This window comes from Somniosus microcephalus, chromosome 1, assembly GCF_052327205.1.
Source record: "Somniosus microcephalus isolate GS21.2 chromosome 1, FLI_Smic_1.0, whole genome shotgun sequence".
Lineage (NCBI taxonomy): Eukaryota > Metazoa > Chordata > Chondrichthyes > Squaliformes > Somniosidae > Somniosus > Somniosus microcephalus.
The window spans coordinates 422,614,007-422,638,923 of record NC_140987.1 but is presented as its reverse complement, the minus strand read 5'-3'; positions in this window follow the sequence as shown (position 1 = coordinate 422,638,923).

Genomic DNA, 24,917 nt, shown 5'->3' with positions numbered 1-24,917 from the left:
GTGCATGGGCTGCTGCTATCACTTTTAGTGACTCTTTCGATAGGCCCCGGGCGGATGTCCTCATGGATGACGACTCCAACCCGGCTGATGACAACCTTACCCTAGAAACATACACTGATGATGACTCCGCCCTAGCGGCATCTTGGCAATCTGGAAGGAAGTGTTTCTTCTGTGGAGGTCCGTTCCATTATAGGAAATTTTGTCCTGCTCGTAACGCGACCTGCAATCGTTGCAGCAAATTAGGTCACTTTTCCAAGGTATGCAGGTCAAGAGCCGCTGTTAGTAAGAAAGGCCACTTTTCTAAGGTATACCGGTCGAGAGCTCCTGTTAGTTTTGCAGCTACTATCTATAAAACTGCTCCTCCCCCAAGAGCCACTACTAAGGTTACAGCTGCAATCTATAAAACTGCTCCTCCCCCAAGAACCACTACTAAGGTTACAGCTGTCAAGGGTAAAACTGCCCCTCCTCCAAGCACAGCTGTTTTTCCCCAAAGTCTGTCCCATGCAGCCACAAAGGTTTTGGTAAATGGACACATTTTGAGTGCACTAATCGACTCATGCAGCTCTGACAGCTTCATTAGTGAGTTAAAACTGCGTATTTACCTCTCGGACAGGGAAATTGCAATGGCTCTGACAACACTGACCACCAATTCTTCCGGCTTTTGTTTTGTCGACCTTATTCTCAATGGCCGCACTTATTTCTCCACTTGGCTTGGGGTGCTCAAAAACCTATGCAGTGATGTGCTCCTGGGACAGGATTTCCAGAAACAACACAAAAGACTCACTTTCGAGTTTGGAGGATCAAAGCCAGAGCTTACTATTTCCAAAGTACCGTTTTGTGCGCTTTCGGTGGCTTCGCTCGACGAGCCCTCCTTGTTTGCCAATCTTTCCCCCCGATGTAAGCCCATAGTCACTAAATCACGACGTTTCCGCCAAGATGATCGATTCTTTATCGAGACAGAAATCTCTCGCCTTCTAGCTGACGGTATCATTGAGCTATGTTCATCTTCCTGGCAGGCTCAAGTCGTTATTGTCAAAAATCCTCTGAAGCAACACAAGCAATGTCTTTGCATCGATTACTCGCAAACTATTAACCAGTATACCGGCCTGGATGCCTACCCACTACCACGCATCGATGACATGGTCAATAACCTTGCTAACTACAAGGTATTTTCAACCTTTGATTTAAAGAGCGCATATCACCAAGTACCTTTAAAGGACTCTGACAAATAGTATACGGCCTTTGAGGCCAATGGTCGGCTTTACCAGTTTTGTCACCTTCCATTTGGGGTCACCAATGGGGTGGCTGTCTTTCAATGGGCAATGGATAGCCTACTCAAACAGGAGAACTTAACAGACACTTTTCCATATCTGGATAATATCACCATTGCTGGTCATGACCAGAAGGAACATGATGCCAACCTCCAGAAATTTTTTGATGTTCTCCATTGTCGCAACTTAACCTTAAATGAGTCCAAATCTGTGAAATCAGTACCATCAGTCAACATCCTTGGCTATTGGGTGGGCAACGGTGTCATCAAACCGAATCCGGAGCGACTTCGTCTGCTTCAGGAGCTCCCTCCCCTACGAATCTCAGCTCTCCTCATCGGGCACTCGGCATGTTCACCTATTATGCGAAGTGGATACCCCACTTCTCTGACAAGATCCAGCCCCTGCTTCACGCAAAGTCATTTCCATTGGAGGCAACGGCTATTTCAGCTTTCAACCTCCTCAAGCGACAACTGGAAAAAGCCACGCTTCGTTCAATTGATGAAAATCTTCCTTTCGTGGTCGAGTGCGATGCATCGGATGTGGCGATCTCTGCTACCTTGAATCAAAGTGGTCGACCCGTTGCATTTCTGTCCAGAACTTTGCAGGGTAGCAAGCTCCATTATCCTCTTGTCGAGAAGGAGGCTACGGCCATCATCGAAGTGGTACGTAAATGGAGTCATTTTCTCGCTCGTCGCCATTTCACACTTATAACCGATCAGCGCTCCGTGGCCTTTATGCTGGATAACCGGAAACGCACTAAGATCAAGAATAACAAAATACAACTCTGGAGGATGGAATTGGCCGCCTTTGGATACACCATACATTATCGACCCGGCAAAGAGAATGTGGTCCCGGATACCCTCACGCGGGCATTCTGCTCTTCTATGTCAACTTCGACTCTGGCGGATCTTCATACTGACTTATGACATCCTGGCATTACCCGTATGTTGCACTTTGTGCGATCTAAAAATATCCCATTTTCTATGGAAGCTGTGAAAAGAGCGTGCTCCTGTAGAATTTGAGTGGAATTAAAACCGCAATTCTTCCGTCCATCGGATGGCTCGCTCATACACGCTATGCAACCTATGCAGCGACTCAGCATTGACTTTAAAGGGTCATTGCCTTCCTCAACGCGAAACACCTACTTACTGACTATGGTGGACGAATATTCACGCTTTCCCTTTGCTTTCCCCTGTCCCAATATGCTTACTTCCACAGTGATCAAATGCCTTGATCAAGTCTTTTCCCTTTGTGGTACGGCCAATTTCATCCACTCTGATCGGGGTCCCTCCTTCATGTCAAGCGAACTCAAAAGTTATCTCTCCCAACGGGGAATCGCCACAAGTAAAACGACACCGTACCATCCCATCGGTAACGGACAGGTTGAGAGATACAACGCTATCATTTGGAACGCTCTTCGTCTTGCGCTGAGGTCACGCAACCTACCAGACCAGCAGTGGGAAACTATGCTCCCTGACGTGTTGCATTCCATCAGGTCTCTCCTTTCTACGTCTACCAATGTCACACCTCATGAGCAATTCTTCAGCTTCCAGCGTCGCTCCACCCATGGGATGTCCCTACCGTCATGGTTGGCAGCTCCCAGCCCCGTGCTGCTTCAAAGATTCGTCCGGTCTTCTAAAAATGATCGCCTCGTTGACGAGGGAGAACTCACGGACGTTAACCCCACGTACGCGCACGTGCGGTACCCTGATGGCCGGGAGTCCACCGTTTCGCTCCAGGACCTGGCTCCCTGTCCGGCCGGTTCCACGGACCCAACTGATAGAGGGACCCTCGGGGATGATGCCGACACTCTGCGCTCCCCCAAAGATGACGCCCTACCTGGGACATCGAGAGATCTGCCAGCTGCCCCACCAGATCCACTCTGGGAGCCGAGCGCTCCACGTGGGATGGCCACCCGAGGCCAGGACGCCGGTCAATCCCCGGCTATCCAACAGGATGAAACCAGTTCTGCGCCTGTGGGGACCCGCACCCCGAGTCACGAATTCCCCAGCCTCCCTCAGGTCGATCAGAGCATCACAGGCCCTGTCAATCCACCGGTATGGATCAAGCAGCCCAGGGACCAAGACACGATCCGGGGAGACATGCCTTCTAGCCATAAACAAAAATCTAAAAGACTGCGGCTATTCGTGGTCCGCCTAATCCGCTAAGAGGAAGTTGTCAGACTTCCAAATCTTTTAGACAGGAAAAATGTTATAAATCTCATCATTCATCAAGAAACTACTCATGAAATAATGCTGGACGGCCAGCTGGTGGCGCCGTCCAAGGAGTATAAATACTCGGGTGTGGGCCCAGCTTGCCAGGGACATTTTGTAAGACAAGGAACTAGTGAAGTACAACTAGACCTCCATGTTCTGAAACAAGTTGATTAAAGCCTTGCTTTATGCTCAAACCAAGTGCGTAGTGAGTTTTATTACGTCAGCGACGATGAAGGACCGGCGATATACTTCCAAGTCAGGATGGTGTGTGACTTGGAGGGGAACTTGGAGGTGGTGGTGTTCCCATGCACCTGCTGCCCTTGTCCTTCTAGGTGGTAGAAGTCGCGGGTTTGCGAGGTGCTGCCGAAGAAGCCTTGGCGAGTTGCTGCAGTGCATCTTGTAGATGGTACACACTGCAGCCACAGTGCGCCGGTGGTGGAGGGAGTGAATGTTTAAGGTGGTGGATGGGGTGCCAATCAAGTGGGCTGCTTTGCCTTGGATGGTGCATTTATTCAGCCAGTGATTGTTCTAAACTTGAACAAATGTTGTAAGTTTTTATATAACTGAAATTCAGCGCTAGATCTATCCTTCTACACTTTGAACCCGAAAACATCTCACCTAGATCCTTTCTCTGAAATTAATTATTCAAATCTTTGTAGTAACTGAAGAATTTGAATTCTGGAATATCATGAATGATAAGAGTTGCAAATTGAGGCTCATGGAATAGGTGGGTCAGTGGCAGCTTGGATAAGGAATTGGCTTAAGGACAGAAAACAGCGAGTTGTGATAAATGGCTGTTTTTCAGACTGGAGGATGGTAGACAGTGGTGTTCCCCAAGGGTCAATGCTGGGGCCACTGCTTTTTTTGATATATATAAATGACCTGGATATTGGAATACAGAGTAGAATTTCTAAATTTTCCGATGACACCAAACTTGGGGGGACGGCAAACAGCGAGGGTGATATCAATCTGCTGCAACAGGACATAGAAAGGCTAGTAGAATGGGCAGACAAGTGGCAGATGGAATTTAATACAGAGAAGTTAGAGGTGATGCATTTTGGCAGAAGGAACAGGGAGAGGCAATATACACTTAATGGCACTGTTTTAAAGAGTGTGCAGGGACAGAGGGACCTGGGAGTAAATGTGCATAGGTCCCTGAAGGTGGCGGGACATATTGAGAAAGTGGTTAGCAAAGCTTATGGGATCTTGGGCTTCATAAATAGAGATATTGAGTACAAAAGTAGAGAAGTTATGCTGAACCTTTATAAAGCGCTGGTTAGGCCACAACTGGAGTATTGCATCCAGTTCTGGTCACCACACTTTAGGAAGGATGTGAAGGCACTTGAGAGGGTGCAGAGGAGATTTACCAGAATGGTTCCGGGGATGGGGGATCTTAGCTACAAGGACAGGTTGGAGAAGCTGGATTTGTTTTCATTAGAGCAAAGGAGGTTGAGGGGTGATTTGATAGAGGTGTACAAGATTATGATGGGGAAAGGCTGTTCCCACTAGTTGATGGTACAAGGACTAGGGGACACAGATTTAAGGTTTTGGGCAAGATATACAGGGGGGACGTGAGGAAAAACTTTTTTACGCAGTGAGTGGTGCGGTCCTGAAACTCGTTGCCGACGGAAGTGATGGAAGCGGAGACACTCAGGAGGAAAAATTTGGTTGCTTTGCGCCTCCCGTTAGCACCCTAAGAGGGCCCTAAGAGGGCGCTAACGGAGCGCAAAACAACTAGCGCCCAGGCATGGCGCCGCCAATGCCTCCCGCGGAATTCAGCGGGAGGTTAGCGGCGGCGCTAACTGTTAGCGCCCTGCAGAGCTGCGCCGCCAGTGATGATGTCATCACCATGCACGGCGCCCCGGCCACGATCTTCGGTAGCGCCCCCTGACTTACCGCCGGACGCTGTGTCCGACGGGGTTGGGGCGGGGGGGCCTACCTGCGGCCGGGGTGGCGCTATTTAAAGGCAAGGTGCTGGGTGGCCATTTTTGTTGCTGGCCGCCTGCCAGCACCTGCTTCCGCTCCCGTCCCTGGCCTCCTGACCCGCACCCCACCCCCCGCGGAGTGCTGGCTGCGCTGCACGAGCCCGGCACTTCTCTTGAGTGCCGGGCTCTTTTGCCTGCACTCCGATCCCCGGTGGCCCAGCTGGGCCCCGGGTCACGCTGCGCAAGGCCCCTCCCCTTTATGAATCACAGAATCTACAGTGCAGATAGAGGCCATTTCGGCCCATCGAGCCTGCACCGACACATATCCCACCCTATCCCCGTAACCCCACGTATTTAATCCCCTAACACTAAGGGTCAATTTATCATAGCCAAATCAACCTAACCTGCACATCTTTGGACTGTGGGAGGAAACCGGAGCACCCGGAGGAAACCCACACAGACACAGGGAGAATGTGCAAACTCCACACAGACGGTCGCCCGAGGCCAGATTTGAACCCGGGTCCCTGGCGCTGTGAGGCAACAGTGCTAACCACTATGCCACCGTGCCCCCCCTGAAGGGGAGGAAGGCCTGCAATACCGCGACGCGACATGCCGCAGCGCATGGTACCGCGATATTCCCTCGCAGCGCCCCAAGAGGGAGGCGGGGTGCTTCCATTAGCGTCCGCTTCCCTCTTGGGGCGCTACCACTCAATTTCGGCCGCGGGGGCGCTAATTTTTCTGTGGCACTACTGGAGATACAGGGCACAATTTGTCCCCCTCAATGTTTTGAAGGGGAGACTGGATAGACACTTGAGGGAAATAAACTTGCAGGGCTACGGGGATAGAGCGGGGGAATGGGACTGACTGGATTGCGCTACAGAGAGCCAGCACGGACTCGATAGGCCGAATGACCTCCTTCTGTGCTGTTATGATTCAATGCCCAACAGAGCAATAACCTATATAGTTTTTAATGTATCAATCTTTCTAAATGCCTGAGGTGAAAGCAAAATCTGAAAACATTTATATTATATTTTCTTGTATGAATAGAGTTTGCACAAGGTATGTAATTTATATAACATAACCTCTTTTTGTAATTTAAAGAAAAGCTTCCGGAGTCCTGCCCGACACTTGGCTAGATTCACTATCTGGTCGGCGGGCGGGAGCAGCAATTTGGCGGCAGGAGGCCGCAGCCCTGGTCCCGTGGAAACAATCCCCAGCAGTCAGTGGGACGAGGGATCTTGGGGTTAATCGGAGAAATGGGGGAGGCTGGGTCTAGGGTCTTTGAGGGTGATTAGAGATCGGTGGTGCGGGGGGCGGGTAACTGGAGCTGGGGAGGCTCAAGGACTCCTTGCAGGACCTGGGGGGAGCACTCCTGCTCTTCCTGGCCCACAAGGAGTTGCAACAGAGTAATTTTTAATAGTCTTACTTTAAAGTCTTTCCTTCTTCTGGCCAGTCGCTTCCTCTCGCCGTGGCTCTCCTGCCGGGTTGCAGACAGTGGGGGACTCACCCTGCCTTCAGGTTAATATTATGTTGTGGCGCCGATTACGTCATTAGGCCGCAACTTTTGAATATTAAGTAGGCCCCTGCCTGCCTGTAGTGGGAGCCTTGTTCATGACATGACTGACCGTCATAAAAATCACGGCATCCAGGAAGAGCGGCCGGTTGCAGCCAGGCGATAGAATTTTCAAATTTTAACCCCGCCCATGCACCATCCTGGCTGGGCGAGGGGGGTTAAAATCCCAGCCTCACTGTCTAGACTAACACTTGAAGAATAGCCACCTGGGGGAGGTGGTAGATGACATTCGACATCCGTGGAACCACAAATCATGTAGAAGTCATGACCTTTAGGAGAGGAACGGAAGCAGGAGAGGGGAGGGAGGAATTTATGGAAAATAGATGAAAAATAACAAGTTGCAAGGACACTGCATTGTATACTTCGATGCTCAGGGCTCACTGATCTTCGTGAAAAGTAAAAAAAAAAATCTCCTCAAGAAACAATTAAGGCTAATTATTGTGCTAAATTTGTGCTGGGTTGTTCGAATCACAGACCCAACATCCTATGAACAAGCACTTCCTTGGAAGCCAAATCTGTGTGTTTTTCCTCCCCACCCCCACATTGGGAAGAAATTCTCCATTAATGATTCTAGATGTATTCCAATATCTCCACAAAAGGGCACCACATAGAAGATCCCCAACTGCCTGACTCTTCAGCCTATAAGGGGTCGAAGTGTCAGCAGTAAAATGATAAGATCTTGAGAAGATTACCCTGTTGCCAATAGCAACGGTATTATCTTCAAAGGAGCTTCTATTTGAAGACTACACTGTTCAAAATCTTTGAAAAAAAGCCCTTTTTAACAAGAAAACAGCTGCTCACAGGCCTCCGCCAGGCAGAATACTGACGAGAGACTAATTTGTTTTGTTCAGGAACTGCATGCTTGCAAATGAGACATTCTAAACAATGCTACCTTTTTGAATGATCACTGATTAAATGATGCCGGTCGTCACTAATCAGATTCAAGCAGAACCTGGCAGGTGATTTTGCTTACCTAAATAATTATTTTAAACTGGAAAAAAAATAGGTAGGTTTCCTCTTGCTGCAATGATCTGACAAAATGGTCAAGCGCTGGAATTCCAATTATTTTCAGGTAGACAGAAGAGGAAAAAGAGAACTTTGGGGTGAAGCAACAAGAACAAAGGGAATTGCAGTTTGGTCAGACATAGTTATGGTAACAGGCTCATCCTTTTTGCTCCATGTCTCTCCGGCTGTGTTTCTGCAATGCACATGCTTATCTTTCAGCCATTTACACCATTGTATCATCATTGCACTGTTTAGTATATGTACATTGTTTTGTGAAATTAAAAAGTATTTTGCCTTCAAAGAATTATGCTGATTACATAAATACATTCTTTTGTCCTTCATGACCCTTTCAATGTGTCGATAGACCGCACGTCTGAAACAAAAATCAAACGTTACTTAAACAAACCTGTGATTTACATGCCGGTTTGATTGGACGCTAACAGATTCTGAGCCAAAAACACTAGTTTTAGCAAAAATGTGTATGATCATTGTTCAATGCAACTCCTTGGATATAGTGGTAAAGATAAAAAGAAAAACTATAAATGTTGTAAATCTGAAATAAAAATAGAAAATGCTGGAACTCAAGTGCACCTGCAATGATAGGCTAAAGAAAGCACAGTATTTCTTTCTACTGAACTTCTGCATGTACAGGAAACTCTTGTTTAAATGGCACCTAAATATCTGGAATTCTCTATTAACCGGCAAAATTCTCACTCCGAAAACAACACCTCAATAACCGGCAATGTTGCAGAGTCCGAGTCTCCCGTGGTGGCCGAGTTAGTCAGTGGGGATAGTTCTCCAAACTGCCACTACTCGGCTTCTTGGTGCTTTCGGAAATCCGAACACCTCAATACCCCTGTAACAGGAGTCTGACTCTCCCGCACTGCTGGTAGTTTCTTCTGATCCGCCATTTTACAGGGGTACTGTGTGTCTCCCACGCTGCTGGTAGTCACTGCATTGCATTACCCTCAATTGGCAGTACTGTACTTAATCAAGCATCTTCCACCATCCATTTAACACAATATTCTGTAGGTGAGTACCCAATTACCGTATACTGCACATTTCTTGATTTTTTTATTTTTCTTTGTTAAAAATAGCCTCGGTAGATAACCCTCTCCGTCATCCGGAATTTTTGATCAATCGGCAACACACTGGTCCTGTCGGTGCCGGATACCAAAGAGTTTCCTATACCACTAAACAACATGCAACAGCTATTGCCCATATCTAAGTCATGCAGCCCTACGTCAATATTCCCTCTAATTTTTTCCCCTGTGCGGGCCCTTTAAATTTGCTGCACCGTATCTCTTCCAGCGGCAGTGCTTGTGAGCGGCCTGCGCGGGACATTGTGATTGCAGCCGCGCACCTTAGAGGGACCATTGCCCTACGTGCGACTGCAGCATGTACTATCTACATGATGCAGCTCGCAAAGGCTTCTTCAGCAGCACCTCCCAAACCCACGACCGCCACTACCTGGAAGGGAAAGGACGATGGGTGTATGGAAACACCATCACCTCCAAGTCACACACCATCGTGACATGGACATATATCGGTGTTCCTTCATTGTTGCTGAGTCAAAATCCTGGAACTCCCTCCCCAACAGCACTGTGGGGGTACCTTCACTGCTCGGACTGCAGCGGTTCAAGAAGAAGGTTCACCACCACCTTCTCAAGGGCAATAAATGCTGGCCTTGCCAGCGACTCCCACATCCCGAGATTGAATTTTGAAAAAGTGACATGGGCATGAGGAAATTTGCAGTGCAGCATGAGGTACCACGAGGTAGGGGCAAGGCTCATCATTGTGTGCACAATCCACAAGACCTGGAAATAAAAGCAGAAGGAGATGGCACACCAACAGGAATCAGCCATGATAAGCCTAGCAAATGGTATCATTTACCAAATACATGGCCCAATTATGCATGCCGCAAAATGTTGCCATGGAGCCTGTTGCGCATTTACTGCTGTCCTCCTGTACTTTGGGAAGTGCAGCAGTGCAGTGACATTGAGCAGCTGTGACGTGCTCCTGGTGCTAGTCAGTAGCTAATGTGATGAAATAGCGGGCTATGCTGACACGTGCATCGGTAATTTTTTTTCATTCATTCATAGGATGTGGGCGTCGCTGGCAAGGCCAGCATTTATTGCCCTTCCCTAATTGCCCTTGAGAAGGTGGTGGTGAGCCCCCTCAAAATAGTACCATTTAAATTATAGTGCCTTTACATCTGTTCTTTACAGCTGTGGGTAGCACATTGGCTGATAGTGCAGAAGATCCCGATGCTGGAATGGAAAGAAGCAGAGGCTAAAACGTTAAGTAACCTTGCCTGCCGCTGACTATGTTGTATCTACAGTACAAGTCGCTCCATATTCATAGAATCATAGAATTATACAGTACAGAAGGAGAATATTCAGTCCATTGTGCCTGCGCTGGCTCTTTGAAAGAGCTATCTAATTGGTCCCACTCCCCATAGCCCTTCAAATTTTTCCTTTTCCTGTATATATCCAATTCCCTTTTGAAAGTTATTGACCCAGAACCTGTGGAGTCATTGCTGAGGCTCACAAGGCTGCTAATGTCCTGATCATTAGGGGTCTTCTGTTCCTTTGAATGTCCAGTTGCCTCTTGCCAGAACCACTGAGATTTTGAGGTGGGTCACGGTGGGCTTCCTCTTGGTGGCGGGAGCCCTGCCAGGAGCCCGCTGTGCATCAAAATTGACCCCCGACCTAGGGAAATGGGTCACAGTTGGGGCAGTTTCTGAGGGATGGGCAGAAGTCCTGCCGTGCTGAAGTCTGCCCTGAAGAGGAGAATCCAGCCCAGTTTTTGTGTGATATTGATTCAAACAATGATTCTGTTTCTTACATTAAATAAACATCTCCCTCTGGTTTGATCTTTAAAGCACAGAAAAAGTAAATTAAGCATTAGCTGGAAAGTATACATCAATATTCCAAATGTTAGCTGAAATGTAAATAAATTATTATGTTAATGGACAAAACATTAGCTGCAAAAATGTATACTTGAAGAATTAGTTTAAAAATGAACAAAGATGCCTTAAACATTAGCTGAAAAATACAAAGGGAGAGAAATTGGGTACCTTTGTGCCTCCCGTTATCGCCTCCGGGGGGCGATAATGAGACGCTAACCACTTACCACATGGGCGCGGCGAGAATATTGCCTCTGCCGAAATTCGGCGGGAGGTATGCGGCAGCGGTATGGCATTGCGCCCCAATCTCCTTCACCCGGAGATCGTGACGTCATCGCCGTGCGCATCGTCCTGGTTGCGCCCCGGACCCGAACTTCGGTTCCGCCCCCTGCAGCATCGCCGGGCGAAAACACTGGCAGCTGCAAGAGGCGTTCATCGGGAGGCCGGGCGCTTCGGGGGCGATACTTAAAGGCAAGGTGGCTGAGGTAGGGAAAAAAATAATCAAATGCTCCTCTGTTTTTTTTTCTTTTTTCCCCAGTGCTCGATCAGCCCGGCACTCTGCTGCCGTTGATCGGGCCAGATCGCGGCTGCCGTCGGGGATCAGCTAAGTTTTCCCCTTGCAGAGCTTGCAGCGATGGCCCTTCCCTTTAAGGGAGGGAAGGAGCCTTCCAACACCTACCGCCCCGCCTGCTGCCTGTTGTGCTCCAGGAAGGAAGTGGAGCGCTTGATTTAGCGCTCCACTTCCTTCCTGGAGCACAAAACCAATTTTTTTAAAGTTGAGAAACATTAGCGCCTGGTGCTAATTTTTTCAACTTTTAAAAGTTAGCACCCTAAACGGGGCTATAATGAATTTCTCCCACAAAGTCTTAAAAAAATGACAAACTTTGTCCCTGTTATCCCTTTTAATTAGGCTTTGAAACAATTGCCTCAATGGCAGAAATGTCAACTCCTACTAAAGGCCCTCATTAGCATACTGGATGCATAAATAATTAGGCTTCCATTCAGATTTATTCAAGCATTCTGCCTATACAGAAATAATTGTGGGGCAAGTTTTATCGGGGACTGGAAGGAAATCATACCCTCCAATTTCCTGCTATTCACTTGTGGTGATTATTCTTTATGTTTAGTAAGAAGTATTGTGATTGGTTGTTTGTTTCCTGCCTTGGGATATATGTTGTAATCTCATTGGTAGTTGATGTCATGTGATTTGTGGTGGCCATCTTAAATTCAGTTCTTTCCAGCCTTTAGTTGGGACTGGGTGTTGAAGATGTGCTACAGGATTTTTAAGTTAATAAAGCCTAGATTAGAAAGGCAAATCTATTCTTTATTTCAATTTATTAACTTTATGTCAGAATGGAGCGATATCTTCAACCAGAACGATTCAATGCTGACCCTAATTCTGCAGGAGTGGATGATAAATGGAAACACTGGTATTGTACATTTAAAAACTTTTTGGGCGTGTTGGATCAAGAGTCTCTAAATAAGCTGAATATGCTGATCAACTACATTGCTCCGGATGTGGATAAGTATATTTTGGACTGTAAAACTTATGAAGTGGCTATTTCTACATTGGAAAAGATTTTTGTTAAACCAAAGAATGAGGTATTTGCACGTCACCTTCTATCTGCCCATAGGCAGCAGGTGGGAGAATCTTTGGATACTTATTTACAAGCACTTCGGTGCCTTAGTGTTAACTGTAATTATAAGGCCGTGATGGCTGAAGAATATAAGGAAGAATCGGTACGGGATGCTTTTATTAATGGATTACTGTCTAGATCAATTCGTCAGCGGTTGTTAGAAAATAAGACTTTGGATCTTAAGAGTGCTTTTGAGCAAGCTTCTACATTGGATGTGGCTCAGAGAAGTTCGGATTCTTATGCTCTTTTTAATCGGCCTGTGACTGTGGTTTTGGCAGTTCCGGATGAAAAGGAATTATGTGGACTTAATAGGAGTGGTTTACTAGATTCTGAAACAGTTTCTACTTCAGCGGCTGTTGCCTCTAGGATTCAGAAGTGTTATTTTTGTGGGAACGTCCAGCACCCTCGTCTGAAGTGTCCTGCTTGGGAGGCTGTGTGTAGTAAATGCGGCAAGAGAGGTCATTACGCACGTGTGTGTAAATCATCAGGTTCAATTACCTCCTCTGTGACTATTCAGCCTATAGATAGGGCGTTTATTGCATCAATTTCTGCTGCATTTGCTCATGAGCTAAACAAAGCTATAGTTACGGCCCAAGTTAATGGGTTGGAAGTGAAGGCCCTTATAGATACGGGCAGTACCGAGAGTTTTATAAGTCTTCAGTTTGCAAAGGAGAAGCATTTGAAAATTTCGCCTGTTTCCTATCAGGTGTGTATGGCTCAGACGACTCTCACTTCACAAGTAGCTGGCTGTTGCCTTGTGAAATTGATTCTTCTAGGTAATACGTATACTGATATACGCCTATCTGTTTTGCCTAATCTCTGTGTGGATATTTTGATTGGTCATGATGTGCTTCAGTTACACGAGTCTCTCAATCTTTCATTTGGAGGGACTAAGCCACCTTTATCTATTTGTGGATTAACCTCTTTATCCATTTCTCCATTATCACTTTTTTCCAATTTGATGCCGGATTGTAAGCCAATTGCTACCAAGTCAAGAAGGTATAGCAGTCAGGATAGAGAATTTATTAATTCTGAAGTTCAACGTCTCTTATTGGAAGGAATCATTGAACCTAGTTGTTCGCCTTGGCGGGCACAGGTAGTTGTCACGACTAACGAGAGACATAAGAAACGAATGGTGATAGACTATTCCCAAACTATTAATAGGTATACTCAATTAGATGCGTACCCTTTGCCTAAAATTGATGAGCTTATCAATAAAGTATCTCAGTATAAGGTTTTTAGCACTATTGACCTAAAGAGTGCTTATCATCAGATTCCTATTGTTAAGAAGGATCAACCATATACGGCCTTTGAGGCTGGTGGAAAGCTGTATCAGTTTTGCCGAATACCATTTGGTGTTACTAATGGTGTTGCTTGTTTTCAACGGGCAATGGATGCTTTTATAAGTGATAACTCTCTCTCTGACACCTTTTCATACTTAGATGACATCACGGTGTGTGGCAAATCAAGGGTGGAGCATGATTCTAATTTAGAAAGATTCCTTCAAGCTACGGAAAAAGTTAGTTTAACTTTCAATAAAGAGAAGTGTACCTTTTCGACCGCTGAGGTAAATCTACTGGGGTATATTATCTCGGGAAACAAGATTAAACCAGACCCAGAACGTCTGCGACCATTGATTGATTTACCCTGTCCTACTAATTCTAAGGCTTTGCAACGAGTTGTTGGACTGTTTTCTTACTATTCTAATTGGATTGCAAATTTTTCACAGAAGATCTGGCCTCTTATTCGGGTTACGACATATCCTCTATCATGGGAGGCCAGGACGTGTTTTGATAATTTTAAAAAGGATATCCTTGGAGCAGTTGTGCATTCTATTGATGAGCAGGTTCCTTTTGTGATTGAGACGGACGCTTCTGATTTTGCAATTGGGGCTACTCTGAACCAAAATGGAAGACCTGTGGCCTTTTTTTCACGTACCTTGAACAATAGTGAAAAAAGGCATTCTTCAATAGAGAAAGAGGCATATGCAATAGTAGAAGCACTGCGTAAATGGAGACATTATTTATTGGGGCGACATTTTATGCTGGTAACTGATCAAAAGTCTGTGTCCTTTATGTTTGATGTCAAACATTTTGGAAAGATTAAGAATGATAAAATAATGAGGTGGAGGATTGAGTTGGCATGTTACCATTTTGATATAGTTTATCGTCCGGGGAAGGATAATGTTGCTGCTGATGCGCTGTCGAGGGCTTATTGTTCTGTGATTCACGGAGATACACTTATTAATTTTCACAATGCCTTATGCCATCCTGGGGTTACGAGGATGATACACTTCGTACGCAGTAAGAATTTGCCCTTTTCAGTTGAAGACGTCAAGCGGATGACTTCATCATGTTCTATCTGTGCTCGGTGTAAACCGAATTTCTTTAAGCCTCAACGAGCTCATCTTATAAAGGCTACTTCTCCTTTTGAACGTTTGAGCGTCGATTTTAAGGGGCCTCTTCCTTCAACTACTCAAAACCGATATATATTTACTGTTGTGGATGAATTTTCAAGGTTCCCTTTTGCTTTTCCTTGCGCAGATGTATCAGCTGCTACAGTTATCAAATGTCTGACTCAACTTTTTGTCATCTTTGGGATGCCTGCGTATATCCATTCGGATCAGGGAAGTTCTTTTATGTCTTCCCAGTTGAAGGAATACCTTCAGAGTCGGGGAATTTCTACTAGCAGAACTACCCCGTATAATCCCCAGGGTAATGGACAGTGCGAATGATACAATGGGGTGATCTGGAAGGCAGTTATGTTGGCTTTGACATCCCGGAACCTTAAGAATACACAGTGGGAAATGGTACTGCCTGATGCCCTGCATTCCATTAGATCATTGCTTTCAACGGCTACTAATGTGACCCCCCATGAAAGGCTCTTTAACTATCCGCGGAGATCTACTACGGGATATTCGGTACCTTCATGGCTTACTATGCAGGGACCTGTGCTGCTTCGACGCCATGTTAGATTGTCAAAATATGATCCTTTAGTGGAGGAGGTGGAGCTGTTGGAGGCAAATTCCCAATATGCTCATATTCGATTCCAAGATGGGAAAGAAAGTACCGTTTCAATTAAAGACTTGGCTCCTTGTGGTGGCCAGCCCTCTTCTGAGGATATTAATAATAGTCATGATTCAGATAATGTGGATGCTGTTACAGATACTACGAATATTTCCAATCCGACTGCAGATAATTATACTTCTATTAGTCAGCCCTCGATGGATGTTCATGACCGTCCCAGTTTACCTCCTGATGGGATTTCTAATCCGGAAACCGTTGAAAATCGGGATATGGATAGCCTTCCTGCAGAAGATACTTCTGTGTCTCCTGGTGTGGGAGGGCAAGAAATTTCACCAAGGTTAAGAAGGTCGACACGAGAAGATATCCGGTCGACCGATTGAAAATGGACTTTTAAATTGATAGTAATGTTTTAAAATTGTTGAAATATTATATTATATTGTTTTAGTTGAGAGATATTTAATACTTATGTGCAATGTTACTATTTGTTGTTGCTCACTTAGTATTGTGTCATGTTGAATAGTTTTTTTTTGTCTGTGCATAGTTTTAGTTGTAAATAATTAATTATAAATTGTAAAGGTTATTTAGGTTGGAGTATATTTTAAAAGGAGGGGTGAATGTGGTGATTATTCTTTATGTTTAGTAAGAAGTATTGTGATTGGTTGTTTGTTTCCTGCCTTGGGATATATGTTGTAATCTCATTGGTAGTTGATGTCATGTGATTTGTGGTGGCCATCTTAAATTCAGTTCTTTCCAGCCTTTAGTTGGGACTGGGTGTTGAAGATGTGCTACAGGATTTTTAAGTTAATAAAGCCTAGATTAGAAAGGCAAATCTATTCTTTATTTCATCACTCACCTGCATTTCACCAGTGGTAGTGATCAGCCGGTTGGAAAAGTGACATTGTGGTCCCTGAGTTACGAAGATCTCAAATTCAATCCACAGGCTGTGCTGAATTAGCTTACCCCTGCCAGAGTGGAGGAAGGGCTCCCACAATTCCCCCAGGGTCCCCTTGCCCCATGGCTTGAGAAGGTGAAATTTATCTTGGGTTCCTGCTCCTGATCGCTATTCAGTTACCTCTGATGGAAGCACATGGGTGTGGATATCAGGGTGAGGACAGGATCAGGCTCATCTGTGAGGTTCTCCTCAAATGAGCAGCATGCTAACACTTAGGGCTCAATTTTTATTGAGCCATGGAGGCGGGATTGGAGGCGTGCGGGGGGTTAAAATCGCAAAAACTGGTGTGCGGGACCACCCCCCCGGCCTGGTTCCCGACTCTGTAGTGTCCGTGTGTTGACAAAGACACTGAAGACAGGAGTTGGTTCATAGGTATTTACTAAGCAAAGTCTGGGGGGGGGGGGTTTCTAAAGAATATACACAATACACAGGCTTATATAGCCCAAGTGGCAATTACCGGCATTACGCACACCTGGGTCTCTTAAAGGCACATACACCACAATTCCTCCCCTTTTAGCTAACCAGTACATCATATTTTAAGTAATTATTAATTACATGTTATATGCAAAATAATATACATTGCTGTAATTAATTAATTATAAGTTAGTCTCTCAGGAGGCTTCCTGACTCGGTCTGGATAACGCCTCAGGGGTGTAGTAGTTTCTGGTGGTGTAGTAGGTTCTTCTGGCAAGGCTGATTCGGTTTGAATGCCAGTGTCGGGTTCATCGGGTTCCAGTATCACCGGATCGGAGGTAGATATGGGTATCTCTACTTCATCGTTAGATGTATAGAGTGGTGGTGTAGGTTGTCCCTTTTCGGATGACTTTATGATTTGGTCAGCATAGCGCCTTATTATGCTTTCTCCGATGTCCACGGTATACATCAGTGGTCCTAGTCATGTGCAGATAGTTCCAGGCTGCCATTTCTCGGTACGGTAGTCCCGGGCCAAAACTTGTTGACCTATCTGGAAGGTTCTAGTTGGCCTTTCATTCATGCCTTGAAACTGCCGGTTCTCCACGTCCCTTCTGATGTTGGGCTTGACCAAATCCAGCCGGCATCTTAGGTTTCTATTGAAGAACATCATGGCGGGAGTTTGGTTGGTAACCATATGTGTTGCATTCCTGTATGAGAATAAGAAGTTATCCACCTTGTGCTGAAGTTTTATGTCTTTATTACCCATGGCCTTTATGGCCTTCTTGAAGGTCTGGACAAACCTTTCAGCCAATCCATTGGTGGCGGGATGGTATGGGGCGGACGTGTAGTGCTTAACCCCATTGTTTTTTTAAGAACTTTCTGAATTCTTCGGACACAAATTGCGGTCCATTATCAGAACAGATCTGTTCTGGTAGCCCATTCCTGGCAAATATGGTCCTTAATACTGTGATGGTTTTTTCCGTGGTGGTGGAGGACATCTTTATTACCTCCGGCCACTTGGAGTGTGCATCAACCGCGATTAAGAACATTGAGTCCATAAATGGACCAGCAAAGTCGATGTGTACCCTTTGCCAGGGAGATGAGGGCCACTCCCATGGATGTAGAGGGGCTTGTGGTGGAGCGTTTTGGACCTTCTGGCATCCTAGGCAGCTCTTGGTCATTTCTTCGATGTCTCCATCGATACCTGGCCACCATACAAACGCCCTGGCTAGGTTCTTCATTTTCACTCCACCCAGATGCCCTTCATGAAGCTCCTTTAGCACTTTATCCTGGAGTTTGGGTCGAATCACCACTCTGGATCCACACATCAAGGTTCCTCAGCACACTGACAGCTGTTCTCTTCTTTGCGACAATGCTGGCAACAGTGGTTCGCCATGTACTGGCCATACCTTCACTGTTAAATCGTAGACCCGTGAGAGAGTCGGGTCATTTCTGGTCTCCCTTTCAATGGCAGAATTTGTCACTGGTAGACATTCCACTATGGTAGAGTGGAATATCTCTACTGGGTCTACTGTAGGTGCCTCTTCTATCGTTGGCAACGGTAGGCGCGATAAACCGTCAGCATTCCCATGCTGTTTTGACCCTTTGTATTCTATGTTGTATTGGCGTACCCCTAGAAAAAGGGACCACCTCTGTAGCCTTTGTGCTGTCATAATGGGAACACCTTTTTTAGGGTTGAATATGGAGATGAGGGGTTGATGGTCAGTCAACAAGGTAAATTTTTGTCCGTGTAGGTAATGGTTGAATTTCTTTACTCCCCATACCAGGCTGAGTGCTTCCCTGTCGATTTGGGCATAGTTACGCTCAGCTGAGTTCAATGAGCGTGACACAAAAACTATCGGCCGTTCCGAGCCATCAGGGAATTTATGCGATAATATGCCGTAAGGGGATGCATCGCACGCCAGTCTGATTGGCAGTGATGGGTTGTAATGAGCCAAAACTTCTTTGGATGTGATTAAGTCTTTGCATTTATGGAAGGCATTTTTGCAGTCTTCGTTCCATTTCCAAATTACTCCTGTTTGTAGCAGTTCATTAAGAGGGTGTAGAAGAGTTGATAAGTTCGGTAAAAATTTATGATAGTAATTTATTAATCCCAGGAATGACCTTAATTGTGAAACATTTTCAGGTGCTGGGGCTTTTATGACTGCTTCAATTTTTTCAGGTGACTTATGCAACCCTTCCTTATTTATTATGTGGCCACAATATGATATTTGATTTCGGAAAAATTCGCACTTGGGGCGATTTGCTCGTAGGCCCCGTTCTCTCAGCCTAGTGAGCACCTGCTCTAAATTGGCAAGGTGCTCGTTGTCGTTTTCTCCTGTTACAAGGATGTCGTCTAGGTAGCATTGAGTCCCCGGAATCCCTTGGAGGACTTGCTCCATAGCTCTTTGCCAGATAGCTGGAGCGGATGCTACTCCGAAAACCAGTCGATTGTACTGGTACAGACCTTTGTGTGTATTTATCGTGAGATATTTTTTAGAGGCCTCTTCAACCTCCATCTGTAGGTATGCCTGTGCCAAGTCAATTTTGGTGGAACGTTTCCCTCCGGATAGTGAGGCGAAAATATCTTCTATCCTCGGAAGAGGATACTGTACCGTGTGAAGGACCGGGTTTACAGTCACCTTGAAGTCTCCACAGATGCGAATTTTTCTCTGTTCTTCAGATCCATCACCCTTCAATGCTTTCTTCATGACTGGGACGATGGGTGTTGCCCACTCGCTCCAATCTATTTTAGATAATACGCCTGCCTTTTCCAAATTCTCCAGCTCTGCCTCGACTGCTGGACGAATTGCGTATGGCACCGGTCTTGCCTTAAAAAACTTGGGAATTGCTGCATCTTCCACTTTTATTGAGGCGGTGATGCCTTTCAAGGTTCCTAGTTTCTCTTGAAACACTTCCTTGGCGTTGGCCAAGATGTCTTTTAATCGTCCAGGTATGACGTCATCATCATTTTTTTCCTTACTGGTCACCGTCAGTGCCTGAATGGAGTGCCAGTCTAAACGTATTTTCCTGATCCATTCACGTCCCAACAGCGGTGGACAAGGGGGCATAGATTCAAGGTAAGGGGCAGGAGGTTTAGAGGGGATTTGAGGAGGAACTTTTTCACCCAGAGGGTGGTTGGAATCTGGAACTCACTGCCTGAAAGGGTGGTAGAGGCAGGAACCCTCATAACATTCAAGAAGCATTTGGATGAGCACTTGAAATGCCATTGCATACAAGGCTATGGACCAAATGCTGGAAAATGGGATTAGACTGGACAGGGATTGATGGACGGCGCAGACACGATGGGCCGAAGGGCCTCTTTCTGTGCTGTATAACTCTATGACTCTATGGCTCTATGACCACCATCTTGTAGAATGTATAAATACAACTTCTGTATTTCCTTGCCATTGTATACAACGGGCACCCTTATTTTTCCTTTGGGGTATACTTTCTGCCCCGTATATGTTTTCAAGATAATGGATGTGTCTTTTAAAGGTATATGCGGAAATAGCCGCTCATAATCCCGTCGATTTATGACGGTCAGAGCTGATCCTGTATCTAGCTCCATTTTAACTGGGGACCCTGCTATTGTGAGGGTAACCCAAATGGTCTGGTAATCTTCTTTGGCAATTACATTATGTAATTTGAGAGAGCTTAGTCTCTTGTTCCCGGAGTCGCTATCGCTCTTCTGGTCTTCGGAGCTACTGTCCGTCATCATTTGTACCTTTCTGTGCTTTTCCTTATTGATTCTTTTCCTGTTAGTGGATTTTTTATTTTCAGATCGGCACACACGTGGAATGTGTCCCATCTTTCCGCATCGCCTGCATGCTTTTTCCTTGAACCAGCAGTCCCTCTGGTCATGGGTGGATCTGCCGCAGCGATAACATCTCTCGAAACCCTGTGTCATTTCATGGGTGCCGAAGTCCTGTGGCCTTTGCTGTATCTTTGCAGCTCCTATTGCACTGAAAGCCTTTGGCCAGTGTTAAATCTTTCTCAGAAGATACCTTTTTTTGTATTTCTACACTTAGGGGATCGCAGATGAATTTGTCTCGCAGAGAATCTGCCAGTCCTGCCTCGAATTGGCAGTGTATGGTATCAACAATCTCCTCAAAATTCTTGTCCATCGGTTTGGCTGGAGTGATTAAGTTTCGTAACAGCTTGTATGTCTTTGCGCCCATTAGATCCAGAAGCACTGAAGCTTTTTTTTCATCTTGTATTCCATTTGTGGTGCAATATACCTCCACTCTTTCCACATATGTGGTCCAATCCTCTATCTCGTTATCAAAAGCATCAATATTGCCAAAATTAGGCTCTCTTTCGCTATCAAAAGCATCAATATTGTCAGATTTAGGCATTTCAGCAAAGATATGGCGCTTCCCGCGCTTTTTTTTTCTTTTCTGTAGCAAAAATATGGCGCTTCCCGCGCTTTCCCACCACTGCTGCCGATAACAACGCTGTTTACTGCGGTTCCCGTTCTCTTTATGTTTTTTAATTTACTGTTGGAGACTCGTTCCCGCCGGAGGTCTGAACGCTGACCTGTTTGCCGCGCTGGCCGTCTCCCGAGTGCTCCCTCCCAGTCCGTTATTGCTTGCCTCCGATTTCGCTGCCTGTCTCAGCTGTACAGCCCGCCGCTGGAGCCCCAGCCTGACGCCCAGGAAGGATTAGCGCAGTACCTGCCACCAGCTTGGCCAGCTGGTGAAACCACAGCTTTTCTCACTTCCTTGAGTCTTCTGGACGCCGGAGGAATCGATGTCCTTGAGGTGCTGCCGAATTGCAGGTAAGTCCGTTTCCACTTCGTCGCCACTGTAGTGTCCGTGTGTTGATAAAGACACTGAAGACAGGAGTTGGTTCATAGGTATTTACTAAGCAAAGTCTGGGGGGGGGTTTCTAAAGGATATACATAATACACAGGCTTATATAGCCCAAGTGGCAATTACCGGCATTACGCACACCTGGGGCTCTTAAAGGCACATACACCACAGACTCCAAGCAATTTTAACTCAGGCGTGTCTGATGGTCCCGACTCCGTCCCGCATCCAACAGGCGGGACTGGTCGTTAAGGCCCTTAACAACCACTAAATGGCCTCTATAATCCAATTTTAAAAGGCCCTTGCGAATGTAACCCTTTTCCCACGTAAAACACACCTGGTGGGAAACACGAATGTGAAACCTGGCGGGATCACTAATGGATTGCTGATTATCAACTGCAGGTCAACCATTAAAGAGAAGATTTGATCAGCCATGATTTGCAGGTGGCAGGACTTAGTGGTCTCAGGTCTGGGGCAACTTTTAGAAGGCTTAACCACACCTGTGGAAGGTTGGAGCCTGACACCCATTTCCAGTGTGACCTCCTGGGAAACCCCTCTCGCCACCTACACTCAGCGCTTCCTCAATGGAGGCATATACCAGAAGCATGGGAGCCATTTATTTCCTTCCCTTCTGGGCATTAGAGGAGCTCGAGCACCAGGCGCGGCAGCAGCAGAACCAGGAATAACAGCAGCACCAGCAACAGCAGCAGCAGCAGGAGCGGCAGGCTGATGCTCACCTACCTGAGGCTGCACAGGCCAGAAGGGGCCAGCGCCTGGAAGCCCGTCGGTGCAGGAGATACCCCCCAAACAGGGTCTACAGACGCAGGGTCAGCTATCTCAACATGTCTGAGCAGCAGTGCCAAAGGCGGCTCCGACTTTCACGAGAGGTAGTGAGTGACATCTGCGCAATGCTACAGCAAGACCTGCTGCCCAGAGGGCCAGGTGGGCAAGCATTACCAGTGGCCGTCAAAGTCACCACCACACTCAACTTTTTTGCCTCAGGCTCATTCCAGGGATCAGCAGCAGACATCAGCGGCATCTCCCAGGCGGCCGCACACACTTGCATCACGCAGGTAACCGATGCCCTCTTTGCCCTCGCGCACAATCACATCCATTTCACCAAGGATCGAGCAAGTGTAACGGCATGAGCAGTTGGATTAGCTCACCTGGCAGGCTTTCCTAGGGTGCAGGGCATCGTTGACTGTACACATGTGGCCCTTAAGGCAACCCATCGCAATCCAAGTATTTTTATCAACCGCAAGGACTTCCACTCCCTTAACGTTCAGCTGGTGTGTGACCACAAGATGGAAATTTTGCATGTTTGTGCCATGTACCCTGGCAGTTGCCATGACTCCTTCATACTGCGCCAGTCTAGTGTGCCTCCGCTATTCAGTCCGCCAGACCAACTTAACAGATGGCTACTTGGAGACAAGGGCTATCCCCTGAGGACGTGGCTAATAACGCCGTTGAGGAGACCATCCAACGAAGCTGAGGAGAGCTACAACTCCAGCCACATGTCCACCAGAGCCATAATCGAGCAAACCATCGGTTTGCTGAAGATGAGCTTCAGATGCCTGGATAGATCAGCTGGAGCCCTGCAGTACTCAGCAGCCAGGGTCTCCAGAATCATCGTGGTTTGCTGTGCACTTCACATCATGGCACAGCGTCGTGGCTTGCAGATTCCTGAGGACCAAATGGCTCCTCACATACCCTCCTCAGATGAGGAGGAGGAGGAGTGCGAAAATGAACATCCTGCAGAGGCCCATCAACTAGTGGCAGCATTACGTGAGAACATTGCTGCCCAGGATGCAAGGAACGCACTCATCCTGGCCAGATTTGCTTAGCCTAGTCAAACAAACACTTTTGCCTCGCAGCTTCTTACCAGAGCACTGACAATGACCAAGAACCGGAGGATTCCTAGTACTCTGACCACCATACTGACAGTTGCAAGTATGCCTAAGCCCTCAATGTGGAAGTCCCACTAGCGAAATGACAGACGATACAACTGCAACATTTGCCATCAGAAATTTTATGTACATTAACGAAGTGATGGCATTTTTGCAGTAAACACAAAATTGCACCCAAGTGACTACCCTTGTGACTATTTGTGCAGAATTTTACTCTTACGCGTGCTCCTACATGGTGCCTCCCCTGTGGCTTCAGCAGATGTGGAGGCCCCTTGCTCACTTTGCTGCTGCTCCTGTCTCGACACCTTTGGCGGGTGTTCTCTGGGGTGGCAAGCCTGTGAGGGCTCGTCAACAGTCTGCTACTCCTGCGGCTGTGAAAGGGTTGAGACGCCTATCTCCCTTGGGTGTGGACTCCGGTGGGGCTCTGACTGAGGGCTCTGCAGTGGCATGGAAGTGTGAGCGCTTGGAGAGGAGCCCCCACTTCCTTGAGGTCTGCCACCAACCTCCCTCTCATGGGTCAGGTCCCCCTCAGCGCCTGCAAGTGGCTGGAGAGCACCTTGCTGCACATCAGGGGGGCCATGGGGACCCGTATCTGCAATGGCAGTCCTACTCAGAAGGACTTCCATGAAGGTTTGGTTTCTCTGTTCAATAGATGCCCATCGCTCCTCAAGAGATGACATTCTATTCTGAACAATGACCATGTTTTCCATACCCTGGCGACTAAGCTCCTCCATGGCCGTAGCCATCCTCTCCTCTACCGTAGCCATCCTCCCCTCTACGGTAGCCATCCTTTCCACGGAGGTTGCCATCCTTTCTGTGGTGATGCGTTCATGCGCCAATGACTCCACAAAGGCTGTGGTCATGGTCGCTTTGGACTCCTCCATTCGCTCCACACTCGCAGTGACCCTAGAGACAAAACCTGCCAGAGACTCCTGCATCTGTTCCTGGAGTTCCATCATCGCTGATCTCATGGATGGACCCAGAGGCAGAGGGTTGACATGCTGCTGAGCCGAGCTGGCAGAGTCCTGCGCCCTCCGACTAGGACTCTCCACTGCTGTCCTTGTCTCCACAATCTGCTGATGCTCACTTGTGAGCTGTGATACACCAGGTGACAACACCACTCTGTCCCGAAGATCCCACCGAGGTGTGAGTGTCTGCACTGGTGCTGGGTGCGTAGATTTCTGGTGATGCTGTGCCCTCAGAGGTTGCAGCTTCCTCTGAGGAGTCTGGCTGCTCAGCCTCTTCTTCCTGGCTAGGGGAGACGGATGCTTG